Source organism: Mytilus edulis, chromosome 10, assembly GCF_963676685.1.
Source record: "Mytilus edulis chromosome 10, xbMytEdul2.2, whole genome shotgun sequence".
Taxonomy (NCBI): domain Eukaryota; kingdom Metazoa; phylum Mollusca; class Bivalvia; order Mytilida; family Mytilidae; genus Mytilus; species Mytilus edulis.
Window position 1 is genome coordinate 13,935,789 of NC_092353.1, and position 14,387 is coordinate 13,950,175.

At 31.0% G+C, this 14,387-nt stretch overlaps 1 protein-coding gene across 2 annotated transcripts in view; it reads left to right on the forward strand.

Moving 5' to 3' along the window:
• Positions 1-14,387, forward strand: part of LOC139493449 (growth hormone secretagogue receptor type 1-like) — a 321,528-nt gene that overhangs the window by 82,218 nt on the left and 224,923 nt on the right. Inside the window, exon 3 of one of the 2 annotated variants that reach the window (XM_071281851.1) lies at positions 12,925-13,023. The exons of the other annotated variant lie outside the window; for it this stretch is intronic. The gene's annotated coding sequence lies outside the window, so the exon portion shown is untranslated. The remainder of the gene's footprint in view (positions 1-12,924; positions 13,024-14,387) is intronic. 2 annotated transcript variants of the gene reach the window in all.

Consider the following 14,387-nt stretch of genomic DNA (forward strand, 5'->3'; position numbering starts at 1 on the left):
GCCGTTTGTTTTTGTCAAGATTCTCCCTTTCTTTCATTGTTTTAACCATTGTTCTTTACCCCAAGCTTCTTACAAACCAGATGTCAGACATGTTGCCTTCGAGAAATGGTGCGTGTGACCATATCAAAGGGAGATTCTTAGCCCAAAATATGAAAATACAGTGGGTTACGGCCACCTAGGCTTTGATATATTTGAAAAGAAATTCCTCGTACATCTGATACGTTTTCTCCGGTCCTTGTTTTTTTCTGACTTGTTTAACTCCAAATATTGGGAACCATCTGTGGACGTATTCAGGGTTACATCACCCCATCTGATAAAATATAATTATGATTATATTTAATTGTTAAAATGTTAAGGGATTGACTGTGTATCTGTTACTCTTTGAATTATTTAACACTGTTATGTGTGATGCCCTTTATAGCTTATTTCCCGGCTCCATCTTGAGGGCCGTACTTCGTTTAATTGTTTACTTTTTATACATTGTGACTTGGTGCTAAGTGCTCAAATACACTATACCACAACTTTTTATTTATAAAAATTCATAGTTTTTGTGTGCAAAGTAGTGTTTTGCTGGACTTTTTATCTGCAACCAGCCAACACCTAGCTATACAACAGATGATTTTGCCTACACAAATTTGTACTTTATAATGTTTTATCATTGCATGTACAAATACGATAAATATACATGTATGATGTTTGTGCTGTTCAAAACATGTGATTTATTTGAAATCGCAATTTAACTGTATAAATTATCCAATACCCATTCATTACTTACTCAGGGTCTTCATATAGCTCATAGAAAATAAATAATTTATGTTTGGACAACTAACTATACTTATTCAAGAATGAATAATATACGCAAACATTCATTGTTTTCAGATTTGGTGTGACGATGGCAGTGCAAATAATATCACTTGGATTATACATTTTATAGTGTACTAAATACATAGAAAGCTAGAAATGTTATGCTCATTAGCAGGAGTAGAAATTCTAGTATAAAAGAGAAGAATATTTTATGTTCCACTATTATAAAAATGTGCTTGTGTGATTATTTTATTTCCTGAATGATGAATGGATTGTATTTTTTCATTTGATATATTTAAATGACAGCGAATAGGAAAAATATCTTCATATTACGTGATATATGTACAATACTGAACAAATTCTTACGGCAAATGTATATATGCAAGTTTTAATCTAATACTTATGCACATAATACACATGCAAGTGTACAATATGTTCAAGATTTTGTTTAAATGACTGCAAAATAATCAGATTAAGGTTTATTTGAACAGTGTTGTGTCTGTTATTATTTTTTTTTTTATCAAGTATTAAATCAAATACTCAATATATTGATTTTTTTTATATACATTATACATATGTAACAAACCTTAGTGTATAGTGTTCTTGTAAATCACGAAATGTTCAGAATGACTTTCCTCTTGAATTTAATTTGTTGGGTTAGGAGTTTATGTCAAATTTTGTTCATTTGGTCTATCTAACTCGTTGCGGGTGTTCTGCAAGCATGTGTCCATCAAATCATCTTCAGTCACTTCAGCATTAGGTGACAAAATTAGTCTAAATTGAGTCATTTCCATATTATTTTCTTTAGAATCAGAGGACATGATTGATTTAAGCAGACGAATTTAATTGCATACGAAATGTTTTTGCAGCAAACAAAATTAATGGATACCCTTTTGTTTTTACAAAATGCATTTCTCAGACACATTTTTTTGTTTATGGGATTAGAATAATACAATTAAAAAAAGATGGTTATTTGTTTTATTTATTGTTTACGAAATCATTTTGCTGGTTCCTGAGTCAGAACTTTTTGCAATATAAAGAGAATAAAACGATAGTAGCATTTTGATTACATAGTTGCCAAGCTTCAGGGTCACACAAGGTTCAAACGCTTTGAGTACACACCCGTGGTAAAATATGAATATATTGTTTAGGCTGTTCCGATCGTTACTCCCACGACATATGCTTTTTTTATGAATGAGCTACCCGACGTCATAGAACTATGACGTCCGTATATAAGCATTTTACGGGAAAATACAGGCATGTGGAACCGACAACCATCACAAACTAGGAAACGTAAACAAACGATCCTATAATGTGTCATATAAGCAATTTTTTGTATACTTATAAGACATATAAGTACAGTTGTCATTTAGTTTCATCCAAACCTATCTTAATATTTTATTGTAAATAGTTTAAGCATGTCACTTATTCAGTTTGCTCCGTTCTTTTACGTCAGTTTAATAGTGCGTGTATTTATTGGAACGGTAAATAATGCCTTCACCTAGAGCGCTTCGATCCAAAACAATTGCCGTATTTGTGCTGTTAGAATCGAAATAATTCATGGGGCTTGAATATATCGTGATTTTACTACGGGTTGTCCAATTATGTCGATATTTTATATTTGTCTTAAAGGGCCAACCCGTAGTAAAATCACGATATATTCAAGCCCCTATGAATTATTTCTTTAAAAATGCGCCAAAATTCAAATAAAGTGGATATAGCCTTCCAGGGGCGGATCCAGTCATTTCTAAAAAGTAAAATTACAAAAATACTGAACTTAGAGAATCTAAAAGTCAAGGTGAAGGGGCGTTTCCAACTAATAGTCCCCCATTCAGAAGTATCGATCGTCAACAAAAAGGGGGATTCCCAATCTCGGAACACCCCCAGATCTGCAACTGGGATTTGAGATAAACCAATAAAGTATAGTCGGCTATTACATGCCCCGCATAAATTATCAAAAAGAATTCAAATCAATTAACAGCCTATTAAAAATGTGAAACATGGACTGAATTAACATCCAAATTCACAACAAAACCATTTACGAAAGATAATATGACAGTCATTAAACAACGACAGCAACTGAACTACAATCAGTTACAATAGGTTTAGTTTAAAATATCGGTATTAGGATCAAAAACAACTAAAAAAACCCCAATAAACAGTTAACACAATAATAAGAATTCTCGATGTTACGGAAAGCTAGTTCAAAGCAAGATACAACTAATACTAGTAAATAAATCACGATGATCCTGAATTTACCGCAATGGATTAGTCTGAATATGGAAAAACCATGTGATTGTTTAGTCTTTTAGGAACTTTTCATATCCAAAGTCGTTGTCTAGCGTATGAATGACAGAGAAATGATGATAAAATACATAAAAAAATTTAACAAAAAAGTACAAGGATCAGTATGCACAAATTCATTGGTAGAAATTAGTATAATAGTATATTCGTCGGCTCCATTAACATTATAATAAAATCTAAACTTTGTTAATAACTTCCATGATGAAATGTTTTGATTTTATGAAAAATTAGATGTTTCATTTATGTTGAATTTTGATTGTGATCATAGATCAGTCACCCCACCGACATTTTTATTCAGCAGTACAAAGTCTTGTATTTACACGACTTTCGTTTAGCTACGTTTAGATTTATAAACTTAAAGCATTGAGGTTGGGAAAGAGTAAATTACTACAAGAAGCGGGAGAGAAAATTCTGTAATCAATCTTATAGAAATCAACAGTTAACGGAAATACTTTTTCCGAGTAGATTTAGAAGTTTGGAAAAATAAAAACCTTCAATGCAATATTTACTCTTCTATACTATATTTGTGCAACAGTAAAAAAAGAACAATGAACTTTGACAAGCATCTGTTCAACTGATTCAACGATGTGTCAGTCAGTGCGGGGATTTTCAAAATACTACATATTGCAAAAAATGAAATTGAACCATTTTACACGGAGAAAATTTGATTTACGTTTGTAAATTTATACATAAATGATAAATTCTTTTTTTTCACAGTCATACTGTTTTCATCTGCATTTAAAATGGTATTAGCAGTAACACCTCGTTGTCAATAACATCACGTATATATTTTTAAGCCTGCAGTGTGAAGTGGAATCGTACGAAAGCATGTTGTAGTTCTTTACAAAATCATTTTGACAAACAGTTTTCAGGTAGTTGAATTACTTTTAATTCCTGTTTAAACGCACATGTTTCTTCACATAATATAGTTCTTGTTCGAACTTCTTGTAGTTTTGTGCTTTAAAACAGTAATAAAGTTTGTGGTTCAACACCAAAAAATTAATTCAATCCGAATACTTTACAATTGGCATTTAGTGCATCTCCACATGCAGATTCCTAATATTAAGGACAGTTTATCTTTAAGTCTGGCTAGAAATACAAATTTTAACTTTCAAAATCCAACTAATGATATCTTTAATAAAGCATGATAAACAGATATATGACATCAGTACTTTTTCACCTAAAAATGCATGTACGTAAAAAAAAGTTAGACATTAAGAGTCTGAACACATCTCGAAGGACATTTTGATTTCTAAAAAAGTTTCCCTTTTGAGTTTGGTTTTTTAATTTCCTGTTGTTTTAAAATTTCCGTTCAAAGCATAACCTATTATATGTATACGACATGTTTTTGGAATAAACACCTTTACAATTAAACATGATCATAAGTTTTAAAAACCTGAAACAGTTAACGTTGGCGAGCAGAGACGGTCATAAACTGAACACCAAATGCCGTTTAAGGTCAGGCAGTACTGAAACAAAATTCAATTACATGTGCTGAAAATGTCATTTTGATAAGAAATCATTTGATCATATACTTATACAAAATAATGGTATAATTGTACCCCATGCTAAAACTAATTTATTCATCAAATTTGAAGAATTTCGTAGCCTAGTGATATGACTTTTGTTATCAAGTGCTTCCGGTTAATATCAACTGCTTCCGGTTATTATCGTATGCGTTTTTGTAACGGTAGCGCATGACACTTCGACGACGTTAGACAAATTCCGTGAAATACAACTCAACGGTACGTTTTGTTTGTGTGTAAAACATAACAAAGTTGAATAAAAGAATATTCGGAATCAGAAACATTTGTTATTACTAAAAATGCAAAACAAATATCACATCAAATGCATTATTTCAAAGTTTGAAAAATAGTTTTAGATATCGAAAGCTGTCTAGGTATGAGTGCCAATGAGACAACTTTCAATTCAACTCACAATTTATAAAAGTAAACCATTATAGGTCAAAGTAAGGTCTTATACACGGAGCTTCTTCTGTTTGTCTTCGGCTGAAGTATATGATAAAAAGAATATAACATGTCATTTGTCATATCAGACCCCTTATCAGCCCATGGTCAAATCAATCCTCGAGGTCGGTCTGATATTTTGAACAAGGGCTGATAAGGGGTCTGATATGAAAAATGCCATTTATAATCTATATATCCCAAATCATGTGTCACGAAAAATATATTAATAATTAAAAAGTCTTAATGCATTTATTGACACATGGTTGACTAATCATTTGATAATTTATATGGGATTTTGATAGAAGTTTTATTTAGTTCTCATAACATCTCGAACGATATGTTAACAACATTCATTAGGCATATATTCACCCATTACCACTTTTAAGTGCGATACGACAAATATAATATCATTTCATCTCAATAATTGTTTGTCTGAAGCCCAATACCAATATAGTGTTTCTATTTTATTTTCAAATCTAATTGCTTTCCAAATTAAATTAGTATACTCCATACCAATTTTAAAACATATTCGCTACATGATATTTTGGATGAAGAGGTACTTTTAGTTATATTTTTCTCAGTTATTTTGAAACTTATTGAAGAAAATGGTCGTAACAGCTGATACAAAAGTCGGCTTTTTATGCTGCTTTTTCGAAGATACAATTTGAAAGTTTGTGTTTGTAGGGAAAACAGTTTTAGATATCAAATTGTAACGCAATCGAACATGGTATAAACAAGTGAACAAAATAGATAGCGCAAAAACACTACAAAAATTGATTATGTTCAATGACAATACGATGTGTCAAACAGGAAGTTAACCGATTTAGGTAAATATGCAAATACATGACTAGAACAGTTGCTATAAAAAAAAAACACCAGGTTTAAAAAATCGACAATTATTTTTCTAAATTGACGAAGCAAAGATCTTCACTATGAAGTGTGACGTATGAATAATATAATGCATACTTCAAGCCATATAATAGGAGACTGATTTAACTTTATGATTCAGATAAATAAAGTGAAGATTTTGTTACAAATCATTGAATGTATGTATGTACACGTACCACCTAAAAATCCCATCCCCCTAAAAAGAAATCTTTGTCCCGTGTTTTTTCCATTTGAAATGCGTATAATACATCATATAAAATTGAGAATGGAAATGGGGAATGTGTCAAAGCGGCAACAACCCGACCATAGAGCAGACAACATCCGTAGGCCACCAATGGATCTTCAATGTAGTGAAAAACTGCCGCACCCGGAGTCATCCTTCAGCTGGCTCCTAAACAAATTAGCATACTAGTTCAGTTTTAATGGACGTCATATGAAACTCTGAATTATACACAAGAAACTAAAATTAAAAACAATACCACAATAACAAAGGCCAGAGGCTCCTGAGTTGGGACAGGCGTAAAATTGCGGTGGGGTTAAACATGTTTTTGAATATCTCAACCTCCCCTATACCTCTAGCCAATGTAGAAAAAACAAACGCTGAACAATACGCACAGTTAGTTTGCTAATTTTTTCGTTGTTTACTCATCGCAATAACACAAGTTTTCGAAATATGTAAATGAACCACACGAAATTTACTGAACGTTACTTTAACTCTAGAGAGGATACTTTGCAATCAAAATATTTACTTTGTTTCGTGGTTTCTGTCTGATGCAAGAATGGTTTTGTACTGTTAAAAGAGGGTGATATCATGGTCTTTTTGTCTTGTCTTGATATTTGTCTCATTTCTTATCATATCACTTTTTCTTTTCATCATATTGTCATGATCAATACCTTTACATTGCTTTTTTGTTGGTGACAATTGGTAATGATGTTAATCAAAGACATTATTATGACACAAAACAGTGTTAGCTAAAGGATATTTTTTGATGTATGAAATAAGCGCATAAGATATTATTAATATTCTAAAACATGCAATATTCAGTTAATGTCAGTTGTCGGCATGAGAAAAATGATATATTACAAACTGTCTCGTTTGAATGTTCCTAAAGAAGATAAATTGCAGAACTAGAAGGAGACGTTACTGAACAATTGTAATTCTGTCATTTTATTGCAATCTACAGGTTTCTCATTTCAATTCGAAAAATAAATAATTGTATAAAGATTTTAGTTATTATTCCCAAATAACTGTTGATATGAATTTTATAAATACACTTTACTAAAACGTTGTCACGGAACACTTTGGCTTTAATTACAAAAAAAAAACCAAGTAGATAAAGTTTTAATACCAAACAAGCATAACTTGGTTTTTATAATAAAAAGTGGCAAATTTTGAAAAAAAAGTTAGAATTATCGTAAATGCAGGAAAACATACACCCGTTTTTTTTAATACATTCCTGACTATATTTTTGATGGATTACTTTTCAATTTCATTTTAATTTTTGTTCAACAAGCCTGAATGCAGTAAGTATACATTTCTGTGACAACCCTTGAACCATAAGCAGACCATTTAATTTTATTGATGTGTTCAATATTTTAGCCCTTGAATTTTTCTTTAAATATTTTAGATATATACAATTAACTTTAATGTTATTTAAAACATTTTGTCATCAATATGCTACTAAAGCTTTATAAAAACGGTTTCGTATGAATAGTTTGTTTTGCGATTTTCATGAAACGTCATTCTATAAATTAAGTACAAAATGATATTTTGTCTGACATACTTCTTACGGTAAATGATGTCTACGTAACCCCAATAGACTAACTTGCTTTTGGCAAATACGTATTACTTTTATGACGTATTCCAATTATAAAATTTCAAAATAGTATTCCCATAAAGGATAATATAATTGCAGATATTATGTTTTAGATGAACGTTGTTATTGAATTTTTTAAGTCCTTTTATAAATTTTCCTTACTTAATTGTTTTCACAGGTCAAAGTTTTACATGTGTGGGATTTAATATTAGATAAAGTTAGTATCTGGAATACATTTGACTTTAATATAGAAGAAACGCAATTATTGACAATACGAATTTACTTGGCTACAGTTGTTCAAAGTTAAGCATTATTGTTTTCACGGTTGGTACAAAAATGTACGTTTGTGATGTAGATTTGCTTTCAAATTTACAAAAACAAATTAGTATAGACATCCAGTAGGAGACTGATATTGATGCATTCTATTTCAAAATTAGAATCTTTTGGTTACAACACAATTTTGGATCGTAGGTGGTGGCCAAATTGTTTCTAAAGCTTTTAGGTCTGAAAATTGCACAAAATCATTATATTTTGACAAAATGTCCAAAATGGGCTTACTTTGGAGAATATTGTGTACTTTTATGAATAGAACTGATATATATAGCATTTGGACTTTTGAAAAAGACAAAATTACGAACTGAATTGAGACCTTTTTGGTGTTTTATAATATAGTTGATATTTTAGGCCGTTTGTGCCATGAGTGAACCTTGTCCTGTATACATTTTGTAACATTTAAGGATTTTTGTTTAGCAATATTAATATGCATTTTGCGTATAGAAAATAGTTCTATGTTTCGATTGACACGATAAAATATTTAGACATTGGATTGTCTTGTTCTAAAACTGACGAATATAATTAAAATGTGTTAAAAATTACTTCCATGTTATAGTTGTATTAGCAATGAATATATTTGTTGATTTTTCCTTAGTAGATCTTGTCTGGCACTTTCAATTAGCATTGTTAATCGAAAACGTTATTTCGATACTTTCAAACTTCTAAAGTTTTGTTAAGGTTTAACTTATTAGATAAATTAATGAGCTTTATACAGAAATAAGCCTGAATTACATCTAAAAGAAGCCATGTATTTTAGAGTATGATTTAATTCTATTCTTCTTCAGTGCAGTGTATATGTGACGATTTAGTAAAGTAAACACTTCCGTGTCCGTTGACATCTCCTCTAATACATTTGTACTTATTTATAAAAGCTTAGAAGACTCTTAAACCTATCCGCCTTCCTCTAATTCTTATCTGTCGTTATAATGAGTACTTCTGGCATTTTCAGGACTATTCAACAACTTATAAAGTATGTTACAAAACTTTGAATTTATCGAAAAACTAAGGATGTTCTTATCCCAGGCATAAACTACCTTAGCCGTATTTGGCACAATGTTTGGAATTTTGGATCCTCAATGCTCTTCAACTTTGTACTTGTTTGGCTTTATACATATTTTAATATGAGCGTCACTGATGAGTCTTATGTAGACGAAACGCGCGTCTGGCGTACTAAATCATAATTCTGGTACTTTGATAACTACTATCATATATCTGTCAGTCATCGAGAATACCATTGTTTGCTTGTTTTAAGAGAAATGTTTTATCTTTAATCTTCTGTGAGGAAATTATGCAATAGTACAAAAAGTACACATAATCATACTTAGATATTCTATTAAGGCTTCGTTTTTGTTGTATCGATTTGCATTATTTTTCCAAAACTTGTATCCTATCTGAGGTGTATCTGAAGACGTATGTATTGCCACACATTGGTGCAAGTGCGTTATCATATTTATGCTGTGTGAATTTACTACATTTTGTACTGACTAAAAATGTTTAAGTCCTGTTTTATGTGTTCATTTTCGAATCTTTTTTCCCCCTTTGAACACTATCGTTTTATGTCCAGTCTTTATTACCTTAAATATTGGACGTGAACATAAAAATCAAACATTCTATCGACCAAAGTATACATGTAAGCATGCAGTTGTGAATTCATTAACATTTACATTGATCGAAGTTATGTGTTAAATCAATTTTGATACTGGATTATCTATTGTATACTCATTTAATTCTTCCTACGGAAGCGTTATCAAGTCATACTTTATGTTCAACTATTGTATTCAGCAATTAAGAGTGCTATAAGCCCTTAGTTTTGCCCACTCCCAGGAACCGGTATGCATTTTAATCCATCAAAATTGTTTTCCAGCCGTCTGATATTATCTCATTGGGCGATAAAGATATTGAAATTGACCTTAAATAACATATCGTACTATTAAGGTCTTAAAATGAAATAAATAAGTCAATTATTGGCGAATATAAAATTCATAAAAATATACCATTGAATGAATTTTTTGTACCTATAACAAGTTTATGTTATTGTAATCATCAACACAACCGACTTTAAAAGTACGTGTTGTTGGTCGATATTAACCTCATGAATAAAACTTTGAATCATAAGCAACTAATCCTTTTTTGGTTAAGAGTTGCTAAGAAGCTCTTTACATTATTTAGAAAACATATAAATCAATCGCATCTATACAGTCATATACTAGCAAATTTGTATTATGCTATTAGGGTGTATTTATCTGAGTTCCCTTAATTTCTTAACTGTTTCGTCAAACTAATTTCGTCGATATTCGAATAATTTGAATTTATAACTATTTTCATTAAGTATGATGTAATAATTGGCAATGGAAAATAATGATCTGTAAAACAATACAATACAGACAGATGAACAGAATGTCGTACATCTTCTAGTTGATTATGGGGAAAATATGTTTTTGTCTAAACGTAAATGTAGACAGAAACGATATAGAATTTCATTTATTTTTCACTACTTTACAGATAACGACAGTAAATTATTGTTGAAACAAAACAAACAAACAACGTTATATTGACGAGCAAGCCACACGTGAATTCAAAGTAGGGAGATACATACAAACGAGACATACGATATACACGGATTCACCTGTACTTTAAACGGTACGAGGTCATATGCGAAGACAGGGTTGTTATCTTCTGGTGTTCATGCATTATATATAGAACTAATTGTTACAAAAACCAAGAGTATGACAAAACCGATAATGATGCTTGATTAACATGGTGATATATTGGATCGAGCTTTTACAGACTTTGAAAAGGCAATACAAACAATGCCAGTGATCAAGACACACACCGGAGAAAGGGATAAACCATAAATAAAGCTTTTGATACAAACTTATGATTCTGGAAATGTAAGAAATACCGATTTCATATAAAAAAAAATCTCCGTAAAATTACAGGTTGTTTAAAGTCAAGGATGAGACACATTCTCCACGGACGACGGACAGGTTGACTGTTTGGTCTTTATTCAGCGTTACATGAAACACTCGTCTGATAATGATAGACTAATCTGTAATAGAAATTGTTATACTTTTGCAGTGGTGATATCAATTCAAGCTGAATATAACATTCAGTAGTTGTAGTTAGAAATCAGAGTAGCGAACAACGACTCTTAAGAATCAAACAGACTGTGAAGTATAAGCAATTTACGTTATGTAATGTAATGTAAATTGGTTTCCTAAAAAAAGAAAAAAATCTATAAGGAATCTTAAACACATATGCTTCATTATATTTTTCATGTTGAAACGTGCTTTTTTGCAGTCTTTTAATATATTTTGTAATTGTATTTTTTAATATATGAACTAGTACATGTCGCGGACGACAAAAGTCATGAGGGATGTTGTGTTTTGTTAGATGTGAAAAATGACTATTAATAATGTATAAGTGCATGACGTTGACTCATATAAATAATTGCATTTTGCTCGCTCCAACCCGTGATTGGATTCCTTTATTTACTGATGCATGAATTAATTGTGATCGAAATTTAAACGATTGTACATATTAATTTATGAATTATGCAAGTATGACAAACCTGAAAATAAGTTTTCAATTCCTGCATGTGCATGTAATGGATAATTGAAAACACTAGTGTATGCTTTGTTTTGCTGTGTTTGCTTTTAATGTTTATGAAAGTGATATATTTAATTTAAAAAAAACGCTGTACGATGACACTGCATTTTACGTGAACATCAAAGCCAGTTATTACTTTAAGCCATTAACCAAATCGTACACAAAACATACATGGTTGCATCGTTCTAGAAGGCCTTGCTTCGATATTGACATGATAACAAATATACGTCGGTGTGTTACAATTCAGTTTGTATAATTTTGTAAATGTGCAAAAAAGTACTGTTGCAATAATCATAGGTAAAGTTGTCCATGAATTCTCGTCTGATTATTGAGACCGTTTGCGAAGTGGTCTTTATGCTTCCAATATTTTATATTTCTGGCCTTTCAACCGTTTTCGGTAAGAGTTAATCTGATGCAAGTTATTCCAGAAACAACTATTTGTTTTTAATGTGTCGTAGTCTTTATTTCACTTGGTTTTTGTAATCAATAATAATTGTCTGATATGCACCCAGTCACAAAACCAGGATTACATGAATTAGAAATACATTTAATAAAATCTAAAGTTGACAAAGTTGGCTTTCCGGGATAAACGATGAAAACTTAGCCTGGCAGTGTAAAAAGGTTTTTTGATAAGATCAAACTTTTTGCCTTGTAATATGTCATGCATGGACCCATTCGATGAATGTTTGTGAACATGATATCATGATAAAACTACAGTTATACCAATTAATGATATATGTTTTGTAAGCTGCAATCATGTACACGTAACTTATAACAGGTTTGGAAAGAATGACATGAATATCTAGCTAGTGTTCGAACTCAAACAAATTGCTGACAATCTGTAAAGGCTTTAAAAGATAGCTCTATACATCTTTGTCTCAAAACACGTAATAAAGTTAATACATGTGATTTACCGTAGGATATCCGGTACATAGTTTTCTTGATATCATCGGAAAATCATTAAATCGGCAAAGCAAGTCTTTTGAAGCCACAAAATGGACTAATCTTGTTAGATAATATTACTACAACAGACTCTAATAAACAGCACTTTAATCTTAATTATATTTCAACAATGAACATATCCATTTTGCGGATAGCTAATAGAATTGTATATTCTTTATAAAACAAAAAAAAATAGGCTCTTTAGCTGTTTCTCTATAATTGTAACGTGGATCTCCTTACAAACTTTATCTGTTATTTAGATTGGTAGTATGTATAGCGAAGTCGTTACCTCATTATGATATCGTAATTTTGGGAATGTATTACTAGCGGAGTGGACGAGTTTTTACGCATCAAAACAGGTAAGATTGATAACAGCAATTGATATACAATCAGAGCATAACAGAATTGTTCTGTTAATTGATAGACGCTTTAATAAATTGCAAAATCTCAGTCAGGATACTTTTTCATTAAAATGTAAATATAGCGATTGATTTACAATTGCAATTTTTGTTTATATACTTATGCATTGTCGATTCTAATAAATGGAATAAAACATCTTAGACAGAATGAGAGATCCTTTGAAAAATTTTCGGAAACTTTTCCTTATTAACTCCTAATATGTATCAGTTAAGAACTAACTTTTCACAATATAATTGTTTATTGGTCTAATCAATGATTTTTTTTTATATATTGAGTGTGCTTTTATGCTTTTGTTTTTATTTTTTGCGTATACCGAGCTCAGAGTTTTTTTGTTAAACATGTTGTAATACGTCTTCACTTGGTTGAAATATCGACTCTCGTTCATAAAGAATTGCACGGAAAATAAGTTTAGACTTAAATTAGCCGAACCCATCGTAACAACGGATACATAAATTTGTTTTCCACTTTTAGATTTTCGGATGGTAAACTTCACTTAATGATGACGCCTTCGGTATATACACTTTAGATTGAAATAAAGAATTATTTCCTCATAGGTGACAATGGTAACCTTTTTTCGAGATACAAACTTTAGAAAGTTGATTGTTTTAACGAAACCCTGCTAGAATCAAAGAAAAGTTATTAATATAGGTTGGCGTTGTTTTTCTTAACGTAATTTGTACTTATCTCCCATGCCTATTAATTTTGCACTTAAAGGTACGTGTCTCATCATAGCATTGAAAAGATATCTCAGTTCCGGACGGGCTTACGAAAATGATTTATAATGCCTTTTGTATAAAGCAGAATGCACGAAATCTCTAATAATTAAAAAATAACGGGCGCACATATCGACCAATTAGGATTAACCATACTCTTAATTCTGAATACAATGTTATGCTCATAAAATGGCTGCGCCCATAAAATGTTATGGTTTATTGTTACCTTTAGGAGTTTGCCATTTTAAGCTTACTTTAAAAAAAAAGCAAATACTCATTATGTACAATATCCTTTCCTTTCCTAGATCTTGATATCTATATCTTTATACCAAAATTAACGATATAAGAAATGACTTTTGTTTTCTTATTGTTAATTGTCCGTTCTCAGATGAAGATGTTCTCCTTGCAACATATTTTTGGTCAGTTTTTCTGTTCGAAAATTAGGCTGGAACTTATTTTGAACTTTATTTTTTTTTCTGTGTTTATGGCTGTGTGTATTTGCAGTCCACATTGGCTTAAGGTTAAGGGACGGGTTGAGCTCACAAAACATGTTAAACCCCGATGCGTTTATGCGCCTGTCTAAAGTCAGG